This window comes from Nyctibius grandis, chromosome 2, assembly GCF_013368605.1.
Source record: "Nyctibius grandis isolate bNycGra1 chromosome 2, bNycGra1.pri, whole genome shotgun sequence".
Classification (NCBI taxonomy): domain Eukaryota; kingdom Metazoa; phylum Chordata; class Aves; order Nyctibiiformes; family Nyctibiidae; genus Nyctibius; species Nyctibius grandis.
In genome coordinates, this window is record NC_090659.1 from 105,931,321 (window position 1) to 105,951,115 (window position 19,795).

Consider the following 19,795-nt stretch of genomic DNA (forward strand, 5'->3'; position numbering starts at 1 on the left):
GATCACAGATGCCAAATTACAACACTTCACATTAGCTCATGCTGCTGTATCCCATAAACCAGGATAACCCTAAATAAACACTTTGGGATCACAGCTTCACCAACAGTGACAGTTACAGCAACATCATGTCTAGGCAATTACCGCAAACCAATGGCTTGTGTAAACATACTGATGCCATCATGAGGCATGCAAGAGGTAAGCAGTTCAAGAACAAAGCAGCCTATGTTGTGAATGTCCAAAGTGTTCTGAAGTAGCTGCTACACCATGGTACAGTCCTGCTTATACGCAGCAGGGATGCAACTTATCTCTCCAGAGTCTCAGGCTTGAGAAGAATGGACGTGAGCCAGTCCCCACTAATCATCTCAAGGAACGGGTGTAGTCAGTGAACATACTTCTCTCTGAAGTCCTTCTCTGATTATACTACAATGTTATGTTCCCTGTTACTTATTCTCTGTTATATCTAAATCTTTTATTCTTTGCTGCATGGTGATCCAGCATGAACAGACTGGCTTGTGAATGAACCTATCTAATATTAATCTACAGTCTGGCTGTTAGTGCATTCTCTTGGAAGATGAAGTAGTACACTCTAATAGCTAGTAACTTTCTGAATTTGGTTTCCTATTTCCCTGGCCCTTTCTCCAGCCTATGATCAAAAAGGTGGATAGCTCCTCAACTACACCTTTTTCCAAGTTATATTAAATAAAATTCAGTACCCTCCAGTATAAAATAACTTCTTTGTTTCTGTTTTGGAGAAAGAATTTTGGATTTCTAAAATTTATAGCCACTGCACTACATATGTCTATTTTACATTAACTGTATGTGCATTATATACCCCGTCATAACTTATTTTAAAGACCCATTGACCTATGCACAGCAGGTCATATTTAGCCCAGGCAAATGCCTCCCAAGATATTCCCAATCATAAGTACCCTTGAAAAAAGGGAAACCTTGCTAGTTATTGTGAAAAGATAAGCCCTCATTATGAGACTGTATCTGGTTTTGTATATTCTATAAGTTTGTATACAAAAAGTTCAATGTTACACGTAGTATTTCCTTTCTCATAAATCTAATAAGAATTAGATTATATTTAGCTTGTTTTTACTTAGCTTGCAGCAGCTAAATTGCAATTCTTTATGGTACTCATATTTAAATATTTCAAGACCTTTAAGAAACATGGCCCATAAATACAACCTAAATTCTTCACATAAAATCCTGAAAACGGTCTGCCAAAACACATCAATATGAAGAAATTTACATTCATTTGGCTGTGACCTATAATTTTTCAGGATGACAGCTTGAGCATCTGATGTATTTGCAAAGATCACATATTCCCCTCTCAGAAGGACAACTTCCACAGCATTTAACCTGTCCTTGACCTCTGCTAATATTTATTATGTCCACTATTACCTATGTATCCTGTACCAAATATTTCTCCTAATACTTTAAACAGGTGTGATATATTTGTAAGAGTATCAATATTCCAAACCCTAATATTTACAAATATAGATTTGTTGTAAGACTGTGACCTTCAGTGAACTCAGCAACAGAATTTGTCCTTTTACCTATGCAATGTATGTGAGATATCTGCTTTTACAATTTCTTGTAAAGGGTGCTTGCTCATTAGCAGTGCATGAGTATAATTCACTTGATACTTAGCCTTCCCTCAGCTACCCTCTTTTCCAGAGAACTTTCAGTGTCAGGCTATAGGATGAACTAACTGCATCAGCAGCAGCAGGCCAATTCACCTCTGGTGCTTTCTTTTCCCAGGACAGAAACCAAGGAACAAGCGCACTGTACTGGACAAGCCTTTCTGGTGGCGGCACATTTTCAGTAGGATGATTCTCAAAGGACCACAGAGCCCACTTCCTGTCACAAGAGCAAATGCAATCTCATGCCAAAGGGGAGTCCACAAGCCTTCAGAAAAAGATAGTGGCTTGAACTACACAGCCATCACGGAATGATCCACAGCCTTTTCCCTGTATTGTCCCACAAAGATTTTTGGGAAGAGTTCAGGAGTAGGGCTAATCAATTGTTTGTATGAAAGCAGCTCACTTCAAATTACTTCGAGTAGCACACGTTGAAGTCTGCAGTGAATATGGAGCAACCCTAATATTTCTGGAGTTGGGAAAAAATATTTTTAAAAATTGACTCTAACATTTATTTTCAGCTTGCAGCAATGTAAGGGAAAAGTTTAAGCCTGAGAAGTTTGGTAAATGTTCTCCCTTTGGCCAGTTACTGTGACCTTGTTTGTTACTTATAAGGGAAAACAAAGATATGGTATTTTTGTTCAATTGAAATATTTTGAACCGCCTGCTAGGATGCTTTTGGTTAGTAATTACATGCAAGGCCAAACTGCTTTGACACCATGCAGTTTTGATAAGTTGCTTCCATGGTTAATCTAATCTACAAAAACACTGTGAACTTAATGTTACTATCAACTCAAGTTTGACATAAATGTGAAAAAGTGATTTGTGTAGCCAGGAAATGTTACATACCAAAATGTATCAGCAAGTCTAGCCGAGAAGTAAATATGTAACCAAAATATAAAAAAGTGTATGTGTGTGCCTTTATATATATATAAATTTAAAGTATTTTTTTATATATACACATAACAAAAAGGGGGTTGTTCCTTGAAGCTTCTTTAGAGGTAATGTTTACTATGTTACAGGATTCCATTCTATCATACCTTGATAAAAGTAAACAAGATAACAGGAAGGACTTGTGACAAAACACAAAGCTTTTATTCCAGTTATAAAAATGTTCATTCTGCCATCTATCTGCTGAAGTAAGCCTGTGAATTCTCATTACAATTTCAGCATGGCTGGTCATAAAAAACAAGGGTAGGAAAAGTTAAAATAAGATAACTGAATTCTTACGTGATTGCAATATAGTCTGACACTTCTAACTAACAGCATACCTTCTGCCAGTGAACAAAACATTACATGGCATGGGAATTGTCTCCTGTCACTAAATAAGCTATGAGATTTATCCATTTGGAAAGCTGGGTCCTATTTAGTTTGTTATTTACAGAAGCTAGAACATTATGATTTTATGATAAAATTAGACACATAACCAGAGTACAACTTCTCAGTAACATATGACTATGTATTCTCTGTATTTACATCAAATCCTTGTTAGATTTGCTATTAAAATATTCTGAGAGACACAAGGCACTCCTAATAGCATAAAATGATGTCATGTCTTACTTAGGTATTTAGTTCTATAGACAAAAGCAAACTATCTGGAACAGTAAATCACCAGAACCACAGCTTTAATTATATTTAATTCTGAAGAGCAGCACTAGTGAGTAGAATGTTCTCTTGCCTGTAAACAGACACTTCCGTAGTTGAAAAAATCCAAAGATGTCTTAGTGGGACAGACCATCATTCAATAATGATGACGGAGAAGCCTTATATAAAAATTTAGAACTATCAAACTCATTGAAACAAACCTCATGGTTTCTTATGACAGCTGTGATGAGAAAGACTATGTATTCATTTCCTACAGTACACTAACTACACTACCGACTCTTCAGTAAGTCAAAGCTCAAGAAAACCCATGTAACAAAATGTTTTACCTCTATCTTACTCAAAACTGATCTGTGATGACCTCCTGAAACTGCTTAATGAGAAATCTTCCTCCAGGCTAAGCAAAACTACCTCTACAGCTTCTCCTTCCAGTTATTTGAGCTCACTACGGAATTTTACTATGAAATGAGGCCAGACAGCTTTTCACTGGGCTTTCTAAATTCATCCAGCTTATGCTCAGGTAATGAACAGAAAGAAAAAGTTATCTATACTAAAGAGACATTATAAGATTGCTTTATAAGAGTTAAAAGACATGAAGATAGGGGAACAACAATGCATAAGAGAAACCAAGAAGTAGGATGAGAGAAGCAAATAAAAGGAAAGGACTGAGAAGGGGTGGAGAACATGGAAACAATCTGCAGTGGTAAAGCACACTGGCAAGGAACAACCGCAGATAATGAAATAGGACAATATATGGAGAAATGGGCAGACATATAACAAAAGGAAGATGAAACAGCTAGGTGGAAATGCACATTCCCACATACAACCTGAAATTCAACTCAAAATTCTCAGATCTTTAAGTGTTTTGTAGAATAGCTGACTGCCAGTAAATCCATAGAAAACTACGTTTCAATGGCCTAGTAATAACATACATAGTGAAGAGGGCAACCTGCTAATGCCATCAGTATCTCCATTTACTCAAGTAATATAGGGCCGTGTTGCGTAGGTATGGATGACGACTGATGATAACTCACGTGATGAGACAATATAATAACATTTACAGTTTTTATTTAATCATGTTTTAAAACTACCAAGAAAAGCAGACATAAAAATAACAGAGAAGACATAAAGGCAATGACAGTCATTTTAGCATTACAAAAGCAGAAGCTATTAAAATTTTTTATCCATGAACAGAGAGTAACAGTAGTACCCCATCAGAAAGGAGTCAGATGTTCAGTGTTTCATAGGAATAGATGGAAAAGTACTTACTACTACCAGTTATTGGAAGCTTAGAGAAGTTTCCACTTTCCTTAAAAACTGAAGGGGTTTGGAACAGAAGCTTGTTCATTGACATGATTTTATAATGAGTAGAGACAATTACTGAAATTTCAACACTACTTAGCAAAATTTAATAGTACTACTTAGAAACTGGAAAGCTATAAAAATTGTCTTGCTTAGATAACAAGTCAACACAGACCACCAGAACTACCACCTCAGTACTAACCTGCAGTATCACCAAAACCACTTCATTTCAGTTCTTGACTGAATAGTGAATATTGTAAGACTCAATTACTGTGAAACAGAAGTTATTCTTTAGCTCAGTTTGTAGATGTGAGCTCACCTGTATCTACCTACAGGAAATGAAACTCTGCTTTTCCCTGGACACAAATCATTTCAACTACTTCCACTTTAATGTTTTCTGTTGGATTAGCATCTGATCACTTTGTAAGATTTACAAGTGTCATAAATGTCATTTTTATAGGGAGTCAACATCATTCAATTAAACATTTGATCCTCATAGATTTTTTGAAACGTTTCTTATAATGAAAACCTAAACGTAATGCAGGAAAAAGATCTTTAAAACTTTTCCATTTTCAGCTGCTCTACTACCAACTCAAACTCTAGTTTTAGAATCTCTTACTAAATTTTTCATAATAACCCAAGCATTTCTCAGTACAAGGCAGTTCTTGAATTTAAAGTAGTTATCATCACAGAGAATATGTAACATGAAAGTTTAAAGTATATTGGCAAATACATATGTTCAGAAATACAGAATTTTATTGTAGTTAATTAATTAGTTTTGCGATTTTATAAACTGTTTCAAGAGTCCTCTTCGAGTAATGTCATGTTTAATAGTGTCCTGTTATAGCATGTTAAAACTATGCCAGTAACAATAAGTAAAGATAGTGCATGCATCTTCCCATGGCATTGTGCTTGGTGTGTCTAACAGACCTACATTGGCAGCACAGTCACAGCAATTTCCACAATAGTTGCTGAAACTCAAACACCTGCATATATTTGCACATACCTCTATGCAGATAGCTATCCTTAACTCCTAATATGATTATCTCCAATGACATATAGGTTACTGTATGATCCCACTCTCTTTTGGGACATACTGTCCACTTAGGAGAGATATACAGACAGCCCTTCCATGTTAAAGGAGACTTATTTCAGCTACTGTAAGAGTATACCACTTCCCAGAACTGTTATCAGAAAATTATGATGATTTTAACACCCATTATAAGCAGATAAATGAAATTGCTTTGAGTATCTTTCAGACATTTTTACTTACCAGCATTGTGTTCTTCCTATTATTAACACATAGTTTCAGTTCAAGATTCTCACTTGTTTCTGTCAACTAATTCTACAGAATAATGATACAGTGTAAGACTGTTTTACAAGAAAAAAAGATAATCTTTTATTTCTAGTAGAATCACTCTGTTTCCTTAATCTGTGACTACTGAAGATACCACCAGTTGTCCTTCTTTCTTACGCAATACCAATTGCTTTCTTGTGACAAAAGCCTCGAGCATCTTAATTTTATCTCGTGATTTTTTTTCTCATTAAAGATCTAGATTGTGAAAAAGCATAATTCATTTCGTACTTGGTGCTAGATGAGTTTAAATCTAAACCTACCAGAAGGAAAAGACATGGCAGCATCTCCTTTAGAATAATGTCTGCATTAATAAGCTATTCAAAAGAATGAACAGAAAGAATGAATCAATTTTCCGGAGTTACTCAGGGAAAGTCATGGCAGTCTCTCCAAACGTTATCAGGATCAGGCAACTTTTATGTGATGTCTGTTGCAGCTGATTGTAGAGATAGCTTGTTACTACAATCAACTTCAGTCAATCCACTTATTGTCAGGTACGTATTTTATTATTTTTTCACATGACTGCAGATAAAGTAATAAAAATACTCTCACTGATAGTTATAGTTAACTTACTGCTTTCATATAGTCATTGTCTTTGGAGAATACTGGACAACGGAACAGAATTAAGAAAGAAACGGTTAGTTATTGCTCATGTACATTTTTTATTGCCATACATAGATATTTTCCATTTTTAGCACTCACATTTTTATGCACCACAAAACCACAACCTAGTAATTTTGAATCAATGGAGTCAACTGGGGCAGCATAGGTATTTCATGCGTTTCCAGAACCTGGAGGACTTTACAGAGTAAAAACACTTTGAACCCTTTCCTCTACCAATAAATTTCTGATGAACTCAGATTCCAAACTTACAAGATTACAGGTAGAAAAAAAGGGAACAGAGGCCAAGATATGGAATATATTTGTGTTTATACACATAAATACCTTTTTACAATGCAGTCCCCAAAATCATGGCTCTTATTTATAGTAACAACAATTTCTTACTCATCAAATTATTGTACACATGCATATTTTGCTGTTGGAAATTTTCAAGAAGTATCATTTTGGCTTTGGGAAATCGGAGTGCAATCCACATCAAGATTTGAAAAAAAAAAATCTACATGGATGTGTCTATCTGTCAGCAAAGCTGACAATCCTGTCAATGGAGGATGTTTTCAATTGCCTAAAAAAAAAAAGTATTTTAGGTGCCTTAGAGTATCTGAGGCATCTACATGGAGCTACCAAATATGGGACACTCCTGTCCTTCCATAGCAACAACTACTGGCCAGACAGGACACCATAGGGCCCAGATGCCTATCTGCAGTCAACTGAATTGTGCCCTAATTGTCTACTTTAAAAAGTAGTCTCAGAACTGTTTTCCTAAATTTTTTATCAGCTACAAACACAAGCGCAGTATTTATCAAATATGCATACTGACAATTATGCTGTTCCTCTGGTAAACAAGAAGAAAGCTCACAGGAAGATTATTTCTCAGAAAGAACGCTACTGCAGATCAAGCCCAAAGACAGCGTGTGTGATAGTCCTTGATATTTCCAAAGTTTTAGCAGATCTCAATAGGTTGAAATGGGATTCAAAATTCCTTCAGAGTAAGTTAACAATTCACAGGAAGGATCCTGTTTGTAGACAGTTACACTGGTTGAGAGATACCTTGATATTTGAGATGAAGTTTTAGTAGGATCTTTATCCCTATGAAAAATCTGCATATGGGAGACATGTAAAAAATATTTGTAGCTTCCTTAGCCCCTGTAAACATTAGTTCAATTGTTGCAACTCATAAATAAGAGACAGAAAAACCACACAGTAGCTCAACCTGCCAAGACAAATTCAGGTTCCAAGAAATAGTCTTCTGCTAACTAATAAATCTGTATTATCTTTTTAGAACTTTTTGCCGCATGAATAAAAACATAATAGCCAGGAAAAATGAATGAATTGTAGACATAGCTGTGAGGTAAGCTTGTAGTGAACTTACCCAAAGCTGTATTCCTATAGCCCCACTAAGTATTCCAAAACCTCACGGAGCTGCAGTTTAAGTGAAAACAGGATTTTGTACGCAGCTATAAAAATTATTTTAGTTTAGTCACTTCTGCTGTTAATTAGGATTTTCTGCACGCTGTGCAAAAAGACCCTCTGAGTCCATGCTCATCATTTACATAGTGAGCTGGAAGCTGCAGTACTCATGGTAAAGAGACTGACCCTGAGTCAGAGATTATACCTAAAAATGACAGTACAATCAATAAACCCTAATGATGAATAGATGAGAAGCAGATTTCACAGATGGCCTCAACTCTTGGATATTTGCATGAGGAGCTGATTTCTGGATAGGCATGGATGCTGAAGTAAGCCTGCCAGCCAAGACTGGATGCAGCAAATGTCTGCTGGAACATGGGCTGGAAAAATGAGAAAAATTTTCTGCACTTGTTCACCAGCTTGATGATAGGACTAAAGAAAACACATGAATCAGCATGCATGTCCAAAAATTATTATCTGGCAATATAAGGTCTTCAATCAGTTTTGCATTCATCACAGATAAAAGTCTGGCATGCTCAAAGACATACGTGCAGGTGCCAAGTATATAAGCAACCTGAGACAAGAATTCACCGGCATGCTTCGGCACACTCGCATTTTCTGTTGGAATGGGGGACTGAATAGATTTGTTATTAGCATATTTTTGGACTCAGCTGAGCAAACAATAACAATAGATGCTGGTTTTGGGTTACTGACTGAACTGGCTGCAAGTTAACCTATCATTCAGACACCAAAAAAAAAAAAATCCCAAACACAGATCCAGACAAAAATTGCCATAATTTAAAAGTACTTTCAAAATATTCCAAATAATTCAGTAAGCGTTGTGTAGGAGACATTGTATAACGACAGTAACAGTTCCAAGAAAAAGTGTTAGATACCCCCTGTGTCTTCGATAGATTACCACAAGAAAAGATAATTCCAAAAATGAGAACAGTTTAGCAATCACTAGTTTTAACCAGAAGATAATAGAGATACACAGCATCATACTTAAGGGGAAGGATGTTTGCTTTTAGTATAGATATTTCATGTGTCTCAGATTTAGAGGCTGACCTTCACTTATGGGAATAAGAAAGCAATGACAGTAAATACATACTTCCTCTATTGCTCAAAGGCTAGTGTTCAAAAAATACAATCTATTCCTATTCTCATGAAAAGAGTCTCTAAGTAGGGATTAGATAGGTAGGTGCAAGATGGACAAAGAGCAGAATCATACATATATCATAATTATACAGTAATAAGAACCCAATAACCCATGTTGATGGGTTACCGCAGACACTTCAGAAGTATAATGACTTCCCCTAAAAAGGCAGGTCTGATGAGACTGCTATTTTGCTCTCAGCCATCAGTCATATTTGCTGTTAAGATGATAGCATATTCTAACAAAAGGTTATTATGAAAGAAGAGAAAAAACGCCTTTTCCCGTTAATGTATATGTTTTTCTTGAAGCCCCGTTACTTTGGCTGGGGTGGGGAGGGGGAGCATCACTGCTGGTCTGGGTAAAGTTGACTTTGCCTTTCTTTAGAGAAATTAGAATTCAAGATTTCAATAGCCTCAACTTTACTATAATCCTAAACATGCAATGTTTGTTATTAACATGAAACCAAATATACTCCTTAAAATGTAGTATCTTTAATTGCATTTTCAATTTCTTAATGTATGCCCTTGCACTAGAATCAGTAAAGACCTGTGCAATATTATAGTATTGCCATAGATTTCAAAGTAATGTTCAGGTGCATCAAGAACTGAAGCACGTCTACAACATTCAACCTGAAATAATCTTTCGGAACAGGGAAAGTCCTTATTGATATCTTGGGTAAATTCTTTGCAAAACTTGACTGAAATATCCTGGTAATGCCACCCTTGAAAATGCAGGGATGAGGGTGCCTACTTATGCCCCAAACCACAGCTTTTTTTTTGGCCTTTTTAAGTGGTATTTTACCAACCAGCACCACAACTTAACATCATGACTATTAATGATCTTTTATTTAAAAGGAGTAATAAGTGATTCAGATCATCTAAATTTTGTGCTGTAACTTTCTCTACACAGACTGAACAAGAAGAAAGCATTGAACATTCTTGAATTAAAATACTACATTTGACAAGACAATTTAATCAGGCTCCAGTTAGAAGGCTATCTGAACACACTCTTTTGAGACAATGTCAATTTGCAGCCAAACACGGCATCCATAGCAAATAGCTGAACACAGCAGTGGCCAAATTTTGTGTATCAAGTTACTATCTTGTTTCTGATAAAAAGGATGCTTACGAAAAACAACATGAGAAACAGGTCAAGGACTGACACTTCCATCATTGGCATGCTCTTCTACCTGTCTGCACTTGAGACTAAGAGAACTCCTAGCCCAGAAACTGCCTCTTGACCATCTCCACCTGATGCCTATCAGTGAACTCACAGGCCGTCAATCTGAATACTCTCCTTTCAGGTCCTTTATATATGAGCCCCTATAACATTCTGTGGCAATGAGTCTGACAGCTTAATTACTTAATAATTTGTTTTATTTTATTGCTGACTGATAATTGCACCGAACATTATCATACAATGAGAAATGGTGAATAATGAGCCCATCTTCACCTTTTTTCATGCCAATGTCATTGACTTTGTCACATTACCTTTTATCACCTCTTTTAGAAGCTGAAGAGCTGTAATCTGATCATTTGTTGAAGAAAGTATAGCATCTCCTTGATGTGTTCTCTGCCTTTCCCTGAATTGTTTATAAACTCGTATCTTTTTTTTTGAGATAGAATAACTGTAACTGACCTGGTTCCCTTTGCTTTTTGGTTTACATAGTACGCAGTACTATCAAGAGTTGTCAGTTCTCATCAGCAATTCCTGAAGTTTATGTAAGAACAATGTGCATGCATTTTGGACTTCCTGAAACTCAAAAAGCTGAAACGAAACAACTGCTTCTCTGAACACCATTGATCTTGATTCACACAAGCCCCAACCTATGCAGTAAGCATCTGTTTTCACTGACTGGGAAAAGTGAAGAAGCATACTGTCATGAGTTTGGTTAACCTGCCAGAAAACGGAGGCTCTGATGTCTGAAGGAGTAATCACTCAATGCTCAAGCAGCTGCCATCTCAGTAAATTTACCATAAAATGTTAGTCGGAGAATATGAAGCATCAGGAATATGTATGCTACCATACAGTACACATACCAGCCACTATCATATATACCACACATACATACAGAAGTAATTCCCCAACCATAATATTTTTTTCCCACCAATGCCCACTGGTATTAGGCCGCTACAACGAATCTGGTGGAATCACAAAATGGGTGTCTCTAATTGCCTCAATGAATTTTATAGACTGATAGGAGCAGGAGAGCATTCTTCATACTGACAAGACCATTAAGGTTGTTCAATTTGACTTGTCTTGCACTGACCAAAGCAATTAAAGAACTTCCTGGGATGACCTTGCATTAGCCAGCCAGTGAACTAAGGGAAGAAGGAGATCCCACTGTTTGCAAGGCTTAGTGAACTCATTACATGCCTGAAAAGATCCTAGAAGACCTCTGGACTTTCTTCTAGACCCATGAAGAACACAGGTCATCCCAAGAGAAGTAATAATATGACCTTGCCCTTCAGACAAAAAGATGGCTTTGGGCAGTGCCAAGACACAGTAAATTGTTTTCTGAAAACTGAACCTTCTTTCTACAGAATAGAAAGCTTCAGAAAACAGTGTGAGCTCAAATAACAAGGAGGAGGTAGCAGGCCGTCTCTGGACTTCCACAATGGCTGCTACCATACTATTTTCAAGACTGGTTACAATCTTCTTTCTCAAATGATTTTGGGGAGTTTGTTTTTGAGAGTAGAGTGGGAGATTCCAGAAAAATTTACTTAATCAGCCAGATCTTCCCATTCAATTTTCTTTGCTTGGTGTTTGATGCAAATACTTGCAAGTTTTGAACCGGCACCAGGAAGACAGTACTTTTTAGTTATGTACATGTGCACCTCTGTGAAAAATACATATAAAAAATACAGGCATCTTCAGATCTCCTAGCAAAAATCTTTATGCAAAACTTCACAGCCCGAAGAAGTGTTGTGTCTAAAGAAATCAAGCCAGGGAAACAGTATTATGCTATGATTTTCCACATATTACATTTTTCACAAATACTGTTGCAAATTAGTTTACAATTCCACATTAACAAAGAAACTTTATTTTGGGGAAACTGCCAGATAGTTATACAAATAATTTCCTTGTTTCTGAAGTCAAATAAATTGCTGGGTTATAAACTTATATATGTGCTATTTTGTAATTTTTTTAATTAATGCATGTTTTTGTTTTGTACATACTGTACAATTTCTTGAATCTTGAAACTTTTTCCTCAAAGCTGCTATTCTAAAAGCTATCTACTTTTTTACAACACAGAGAAACATGTTTGTACCAGGTTTTTTTATAATAATAAAGAGTAATGGTGTTCACTATACAAAATCCGAACTCCATAGATCAACTCTTACGAAACAAATAGAAGCTATCTCTCCAGGTTTATACAGATATAATATTATGAAGTTTTCAGAATTGTTTACAATAAATGTTCATCTTCAGAAGCAGTGAATGCTTAATGCACAACCACAAGTACGTAACTTATTTGGGTATTTCTCGTATGATATACATGTGTTGCAGTTTCCAAAAGTTAGTTCTTCAATTTCAGAGGCTGATACGTGTTATGTGACTTAAATCAACAGCAATATTCACAAATATATTAATTTGGAACATCATAGTGAGTCTCTCCGCTGAAGTGGAAAAAAAAAGATAATTAGATGTTCAGTATCACTCTGCTAAAGCTAAACCTCCACATATTAGCAGAAAGCACGTAAATTTAACATCAAATTTAATATAATGACAATTTGTTAAGAGACTTTAGATTGCTAAGATTTTCAGGGACATACACCCCTAACAGAGAATCAGTAGAAAATATTAACAGAAGACAGGGAAAAACACCCAGAATGGGCACACAAAGTGAAAGCTCACTCTGCTCATGCTGCAGGAATACTACTTGTTTGTGGCCACCAGAAAAAATTATTTCCCAAAAGCTAGCCCTGACTTTCTACAGATTTATAGTATGCACCCCTCAGTGCCTGGGTGTTGAACTTGTAACTAAGATGGAATTTTCTTTAGTCAGTACTCCATTTTGTATCAGTCTCTTGCTTCTACAGAAACACTACACCCAGTTAACTAGTTTCACCATGATTTTACCTAGTCCAACCACACCAGACAGGTTTAACAATGACGTAACAAATTTTCTGTCATAGTTCAAGAGAAGGCTTCAAGAGAAGGTTTTAAAGTAAAGCAGTACAAGGTTTGCAAACAGAACTGCAAGAAAAATGCTGTATACGCAACCATAGTTTTCAGGTAAAAGCAAATACCTCAACTGTTTCTCCAGGTATACCTTTACCTCAAATCCTCAAGGTATGCATTATCTTCAAAAGCTGGTAACTTAGTTTTTATGGCAAAAGTTCATGTCCAAAAAACCCTCCATTCCTAAATTCCTTCTCTTTTTTGCCCTTTTACCAAACTTCCCACACTCCCATACCTTAATGGCATTTTATATGCCTCCCTTGCTTCACCCAGCCATTTTCATTGCTTAAGGTTTCACATACTGTAAAAGAATATTTGTTCAACACACAGTAACACTTAAGCTCCTGACTTCTAACACAAGCTCAGCGTTTGATAGCAATAGCTACATACAATTTGGACATGTTATCAGAACAGAAAGCTTCTTAGCAAACAAAGCATTTTGCTTCAGTATGTTATAAAAAGGCAAAATTCTACACACCACCTCTGCATAGCTTAAGCACTGCTGCATCAACAGTACTTTCGTGAGTTTAACTGGGATGTCAATATGAAGAAAATGAACTCACATACCTGTTTACAAAACTAAGCACTGAAGTCATAGGCATCCAAATATTAAATCCGTGCTCAAAATCTTAAATTAGACCCTACATCGCTACATTAATTCCTTCTTACCTCTTAGTTACATCCTGGCAGTCATTTTACAAGCAATATGTTCACTTTCACAAAAACACGTTGAAAAGTTAGTCAATGACAGTTTAGAATGACACCTTTTAATACCCTACATGTGCTTGCTCCTATGCAAACCACGTTTTAACTGTCATGCTGTCAAGAAAAATGATAATTCCCTAGTTATATCTATCTTTTTAAGGAAGTAAGAACTACAGAACATTTTAGAACAGAAATTTTTTTCATGTTTAATAAGATCTGCCATTTGCATGAAAGCCCAGAGAGATGTTATATTTGAAGCTGACAATGGAAAAAAAACCAAAACACACAAAATTGGGAAGCATTTCAAGTTTTATACGTGCCTACACTTCTCTTTCCTCAACCCTTTCTCAGCTTAATGCAATACAAAAAACTGAGCATACATGAAGTACTCTCCAAGCTGCATTGGGTCATTAACTGTGACAGACCTTCTTAGGGAATATAACTGTGTTTATTAAGAAAAGTCCCAATCTGTAAACCACTTTAAGTATAGTGCCTTATCAATGTCCAATAAACAATCACAGGCATTACCTGCAGTAACAGATGGATGTTGCTCAATCTAGTCTGCTTTTGAATACTCCCCCTAAATTTGGTTCTAGATTTGTGTTATGGAAAGAAAAAAAACCAAACCTAAAACCAAAAAGCTATACATACTTCTCTGATCTAATGAAATTAAGCTCATTGCATTTAAGTTTTTCCTTTAGCTTTTGCAATAAACATTGTGAGATTACCTTGGTACACGAAAATTTGGAAGTAAAACAGAACTGCAGCTGGTAATTCTTGAAGTAGATTATCTCCAGTTTAACCAAGAGAGTTAATGCAGAACATTCTCTATAAAGGGGACCTTGCCTTATTTGAAATGACTTAAATGTTTTCACTCTCAGGTCAGTTTGCAATGTACACTTCTTTGGGTTAGTAAGGAAGGAGGCTTTTGAAAGTATAGGGGTTTTGTTTGTTTTTCTTTAAGGTGGTTCAATATTGTTTTTTCACTTTATAGCAAAGGTACCTAGAATCTCTGTGGGGCACTCTTCACTTTTTATTCCTCAAATGATTTTAGAACTCAGCAAAAAATACAAATCTGTCCTTTGTATAAACTATGATGAAAGGGGGAAGAACATAACTGTGAAACATTTAAAGTGGGATTTAATCTTCAATAGTGTTAATGATAATCCACATATTTTATTCAAAGTTTATACTTAATCCACAAGTGTTCAGTTAAAAAGCCCCAAAGTGTGATTCAGAAAGAACAGCAGTGCTTTTACAGTTATGTCACACAACAACAAACGTACTGAAGTCTCAGGTGTACTGCCATGCATTTCCTTCTGGTAAGATTTCTGACGTTTGTTTTCTTTTCCCAAACATATCTAAGCTGACACAAGGAGGTTAGCAAATTTCACAGAAGACTAAACGACGTTATACCTCCCCGGATACTTAATCCTACCTGTCCGTAACAAATGGCAACTAAGCACGGAAGAGTGAAACAAGTTCAGCGAACTGCTGGCAGCACCACTGCTGCCACGGGAAGGGAGGCCGCAGCACCCACTGCCCACCCGCAACAGGCCGCCCCCCCTCCCCACGCACACCCCTCCCCGATCCTCTCCCGCTCCTCTCTGCCCCTCACCCTCGCTCGAAACTTTCTGCCGGCCGCAGCACCGCCACGGACACCGCTGCCGAACCGCAGGCGCTGAGGCGAGGGGATCCCGGCGGCACAAGCCCCAGCACAACCGCCACACTTCTCAGCCCCTCCCCGCCTCACCCCCGCGGGAACCGCATAGCCTCAGGGGCGCGACCGGGTTTCTAGAGCGCGAAGCGGGTCTTGCCGAATAAACCGATGTGCAACCCTAGACCGAGGGCTGCCTCCTCGCCTGCCTCCTCCGCCCCTCGGCCAGCGGCATGAGGATAACTTTTCGGATGGCACTTGCCCTCTCCCGGCACTCGAGGCGGGCGGGACGGGGGCGAGGCGCGCACGGCTGAGGGGGAAGGCGTGCGGGGCGGTTACCTTATGTCCCCGCTCGGCTGCAGGGCAGGGCACGGCAGAGTCCCCGCGCGTCCCCTTCATGCCCGAGGGGCTGGCGAACCCGCCCTGAGGCACAAGTCCTCATCCAGATTCCTCCCCGCGGGCAGCGCCTCCTTCCCCCGTCCTGGAGGGGCGGCAGCCCCGGGCGCTTGGCGGGCGCCGCTCTCGCAGCCTCGCCGGCGCGGCGGGGAGGGAGGAGGATCAGGGGGAGGGAGGAGAAGATGCCGAGCGGGAGGCGGGAAACGAGCTGTGCCCTCCCTCTCTCCTCCCCACGCCGCCGCGCCGACACGCCGCGGCCGGGGAGAAGCCAAGCTCCCGCGCCGCCGAGTCCCTCCTGGCCCGGCCGCCCTGAGGGAGGCGGGACCCCCACCCTGACGGCCCGCCCTCCCCGTGGCAACAGGCGCCGGGCGCGGCCCCACCGGCGGCAGCTCAGTAGCTCTGACAGGGCCCGGCCCTGGGATGTACGGGGGGCTCCCGCCGAGCGTCGCTGCACCGCCGCCCCCTTCACCAAGCCGCAGCCCTGTCTCCCCGTCTTTCGCGGGCGGCGGGGCCCTGGGGCGCTTCGCCGCCGGCAGGGCAGGGCCGGGTAGGGCAGGGAGCAGCCGGCGCCTCTGGAGGGCGCCCCCGTCCCGCCTGGCGCTCCGCAGAGTGCGCCTGCGCGGGGGCCGACGGCCGGGCAGGGCTGGAGCAGCCGCCACGGCCTCAACATGTGGCGGGGCGTGAGTTTGGGGTCGTGGCCGGGCTGGGCCGGGCGCGTTCGGGGTCAGTCTGGGAGGTTCGAGTTTGGGAGCGGTTTTCCGGGAAGGCTTTGAGATGTGTGGTAGGAGCTGGAGCAGGACGGAGGTTGTGGAGGGCACAAAAGGAGCAGAGGGTGGATGCCGGAGGAGGTTGGGGGAATATGGGATTGGGTCATAGAGGAGAAGAAAAAGGGATCTGGGAGGTAAAGAGGGAAATTGCCCGTGACAGAGAAGAAGAGTGACTTGCAGATTGGGAAGATAGATGATAAATATATTTTTTCTGACACATTTTACAACAAGGGTGTTCAGAAAGGCGGAGAGGAGCGAATACCAATGGGGTAACTGAAAAGGAGAAAGGAGTGGGAAAAGGTTGTCAGGGGACAAAGGAGAAAATGTATTGTGTGAGTGGAGAAAAGTGGGGTTTTAGGAGGTGAAGAGAATGGCGAGATGAGGGGTTTGGGGAAGCCAGAATTTTACGGGGCTTGGGGGGAAATGCATGTGAAACTGAGATGATAGGTATGGAGAAGAAATTTGACTCCCTTATCATGTCTATTAGAAAATGAGCTGCTGAGGAAGAGATTTTAATTTAAAAGGGATTTTAATTAGGGGAGATATGTATGAGTGAAAGCATTGGAAAAGTAGGAAATAAGGGAAGCACTGCAGGAACTGTTAAGACAAGGAGGAACTTGGAGATCAAAAGAACAAGTCACAGCTTGAAAGAGCTAGCAAATCCGAGCAGAACACATGGAAGTATTTGGTTGAAAGGAGTGGGAGTACTGGTTGTGTATGGAATAGAAATTGCACTGTCTATAAACCTTTTCTGTAAGAATTGTGCAGTGTGTCTTGCCATTTTCCAGCAAATCATCCCATCCTAGCTGGATTCCAGCTTTCCAAACTGAACTCACCTTTACAACCAGCATAGCAAAGTGGATCCTAAACATCAAGGAGTAGCAGTAAAAGCAATATTGCCTACAGACTTGATGTCATCCTGGCCCTTGGAGAACTGAATTGAGTTTTAACTTTTAGCCAACCCAATTTGAAGCACCTATGGGCACGTAAATTCATTTCTTTTAATGTTTGGTGATGGGAAGGGAAGTTCATGCTGATGAACTGAACTGCTGATGGCAGTTCATGAATGGCTACTGTCCCTCAAGTGGAAAATGACTGAGATATGAGATGGGATACACACTGGGATAGATGAAACTGGAGCAGGAATTACTGGGTTTATGCTGAAGTGTGTCATTGAAGTATTTACTGTAGAAATGAGAAGAGGAAATGCTGAACATGAAATTCATCTCTTCATCCAGATTATCATTTATATGTGAAATAACCCCGTCCTCCATTGATTTCCTGCAACTTTTTGGCATGACCTACAACACTTCAAAGTGTTTCTCTTTTTCAGTCAGAGTCTTATTCCAGTTTCTTCCAACCCCTTGTATCTCAGCTATTCTGGGACAGCTGTAGCGAAATGTGGTGAACTTGTGTCTGGCACAAGACTTGTGTTGCATGAGTGATTTACAATAATTGAAGTATTGTATGCACAGACTAGCCAGGGTATAGGTTGGATTGAAAAAAAAAAAAAAAAAAGCTAGCCTACGTTAGTGTAGGACTATGTAATCCATATCTTTCCCTTTGGTTTTCTCTCATCATTATTCTTCCTGCCCTCTGTCATGCAGAATCTTCTTTCTTCTTGTTGCTCATCAATCCTATCACTGTACCAATGTCTAAAAATAATTTTAAGTATTTAGTATGTATAGATATTTTCACAAAAGTTTGTTACCAGGAGATCTAAGGATGATACTTTAGTAGGCATCTCTTGCATAAAAATGGTGTGCCAGTCTGGACTTCCAGGTGCTGTTACACTATTGGTGAAAATAATAATGGTTAATAATAAATGTCTAGCTGGTTGGTCATAGGAGTTGGAAGGTCCCTGGGAGTCACCTGTAGAACCGCTGCTCAGGGCTGGTGAAAATTCTGTACGTATGAAAGAAGGAGAGACCAGCATTTTCAAGTTATTTCCAAGCTTTGTTATCCCTGGTTTTTTGGTGGTCATTATGAAGACCTGTAGCTAATCATGAAATCTTTTGTGAAAGGCCCCACTCAGAAGTGCTGTTTGCTACCAGTTTGTATTATGTGTAACAAATCTCTTTTGCTCCCTTGAACTGTTACATGTCTGAAATTGAGATAATGTGCTGCAAATTATTTTCCTGGATACACTAGCAAGTTAAATCAAAATCAGTGGGAAATTCAGGCATTTTCTTAAAAGTATGTACTTGCTAACATACCATAATATACAAGGATTTATACATCCAAAATATGATTTCAGAAGTTATTGGTGTAAGTAAAATGCTCACAATATGTTTTAGTCAACTGAGACAGCAGTAGAATTTCGTATGTTGATCACCTATACTCAAAGGTGGTAATAACTTGTGCATAAGAATCTGTTCCATAGAAAATGAAATATCATATTATTGATAGCAACTATAAAAGCCAACATAGTCCTACCCTTCAAAATATGTATGCTGGACTGTGAAGTAGCCATGTTTTTTTCTGGAAATCTCTCTGCCTTGTGCTACATATCCAATAGAGTTGTTTGAGCACTGAAAAAAAAGAAAAAACAAACCAGAATTATTAATGTTTTGAGGGATTATGCCTGAGTGATCAGCTTCCTTCTGAGAAACAATCTTAGGTGGTTTATGAGGCAATCTCCCTGGGCAGCATCCAACTGTGTAAGTTCAAGGTCCCAAAAATTCAGGTGGTCTACCTCAGAACTAAGGATGCAATAACGTTCTGAGGCTATGTATCATCACCTGCTTCTTCCGTGAGGACCTATACAAAATACAAAGCAGTTACCTTCTAGCAAGCCCTCGACAGCATATATATCACCTTACAAGAAAGACAGAGCTTTAGTCTGAGCTCCATGGTTAGGTATCAGTAAATAGCTCCCCCTCTTGAAATCTGAGGATAGGATGGACAAAGTGGTTCTTCACATTCAGTTCCGGTGTCCATAAAAAAGACGCAGACTAGGTCTGAGCTCCAGAGGACTGAAGCCCTCGGGCAACCTTT

The 19,795-nt window shown here is 39.3% G+C and overlaps 1 protein-coding gene across 3 annotated transcripts in view; it reads right to left on the reverse strand.

The window, feature by feature from the left end:
* The window catches only part of SGCG (sarcoglycan gamma), a 180,088-nt gene extending 163,923 nt beyond the window's left edge, over positions 1-16,165 (reverse strand). For all 3 annotated transcript variants that reach the window (XM_068425434.1, XM_068425439.1, XM_068425433.1), the window contains exon 1: positions 15,975-16,165. The gene's annotated coding sequence lies outside the window, so the exon portion shown is untranslated. The remainder of the gene's footprint in view (positions 1-15,974) is intronic.
* Positions 16,166-19,795: the final 3,630 nt, after the last annotated feature.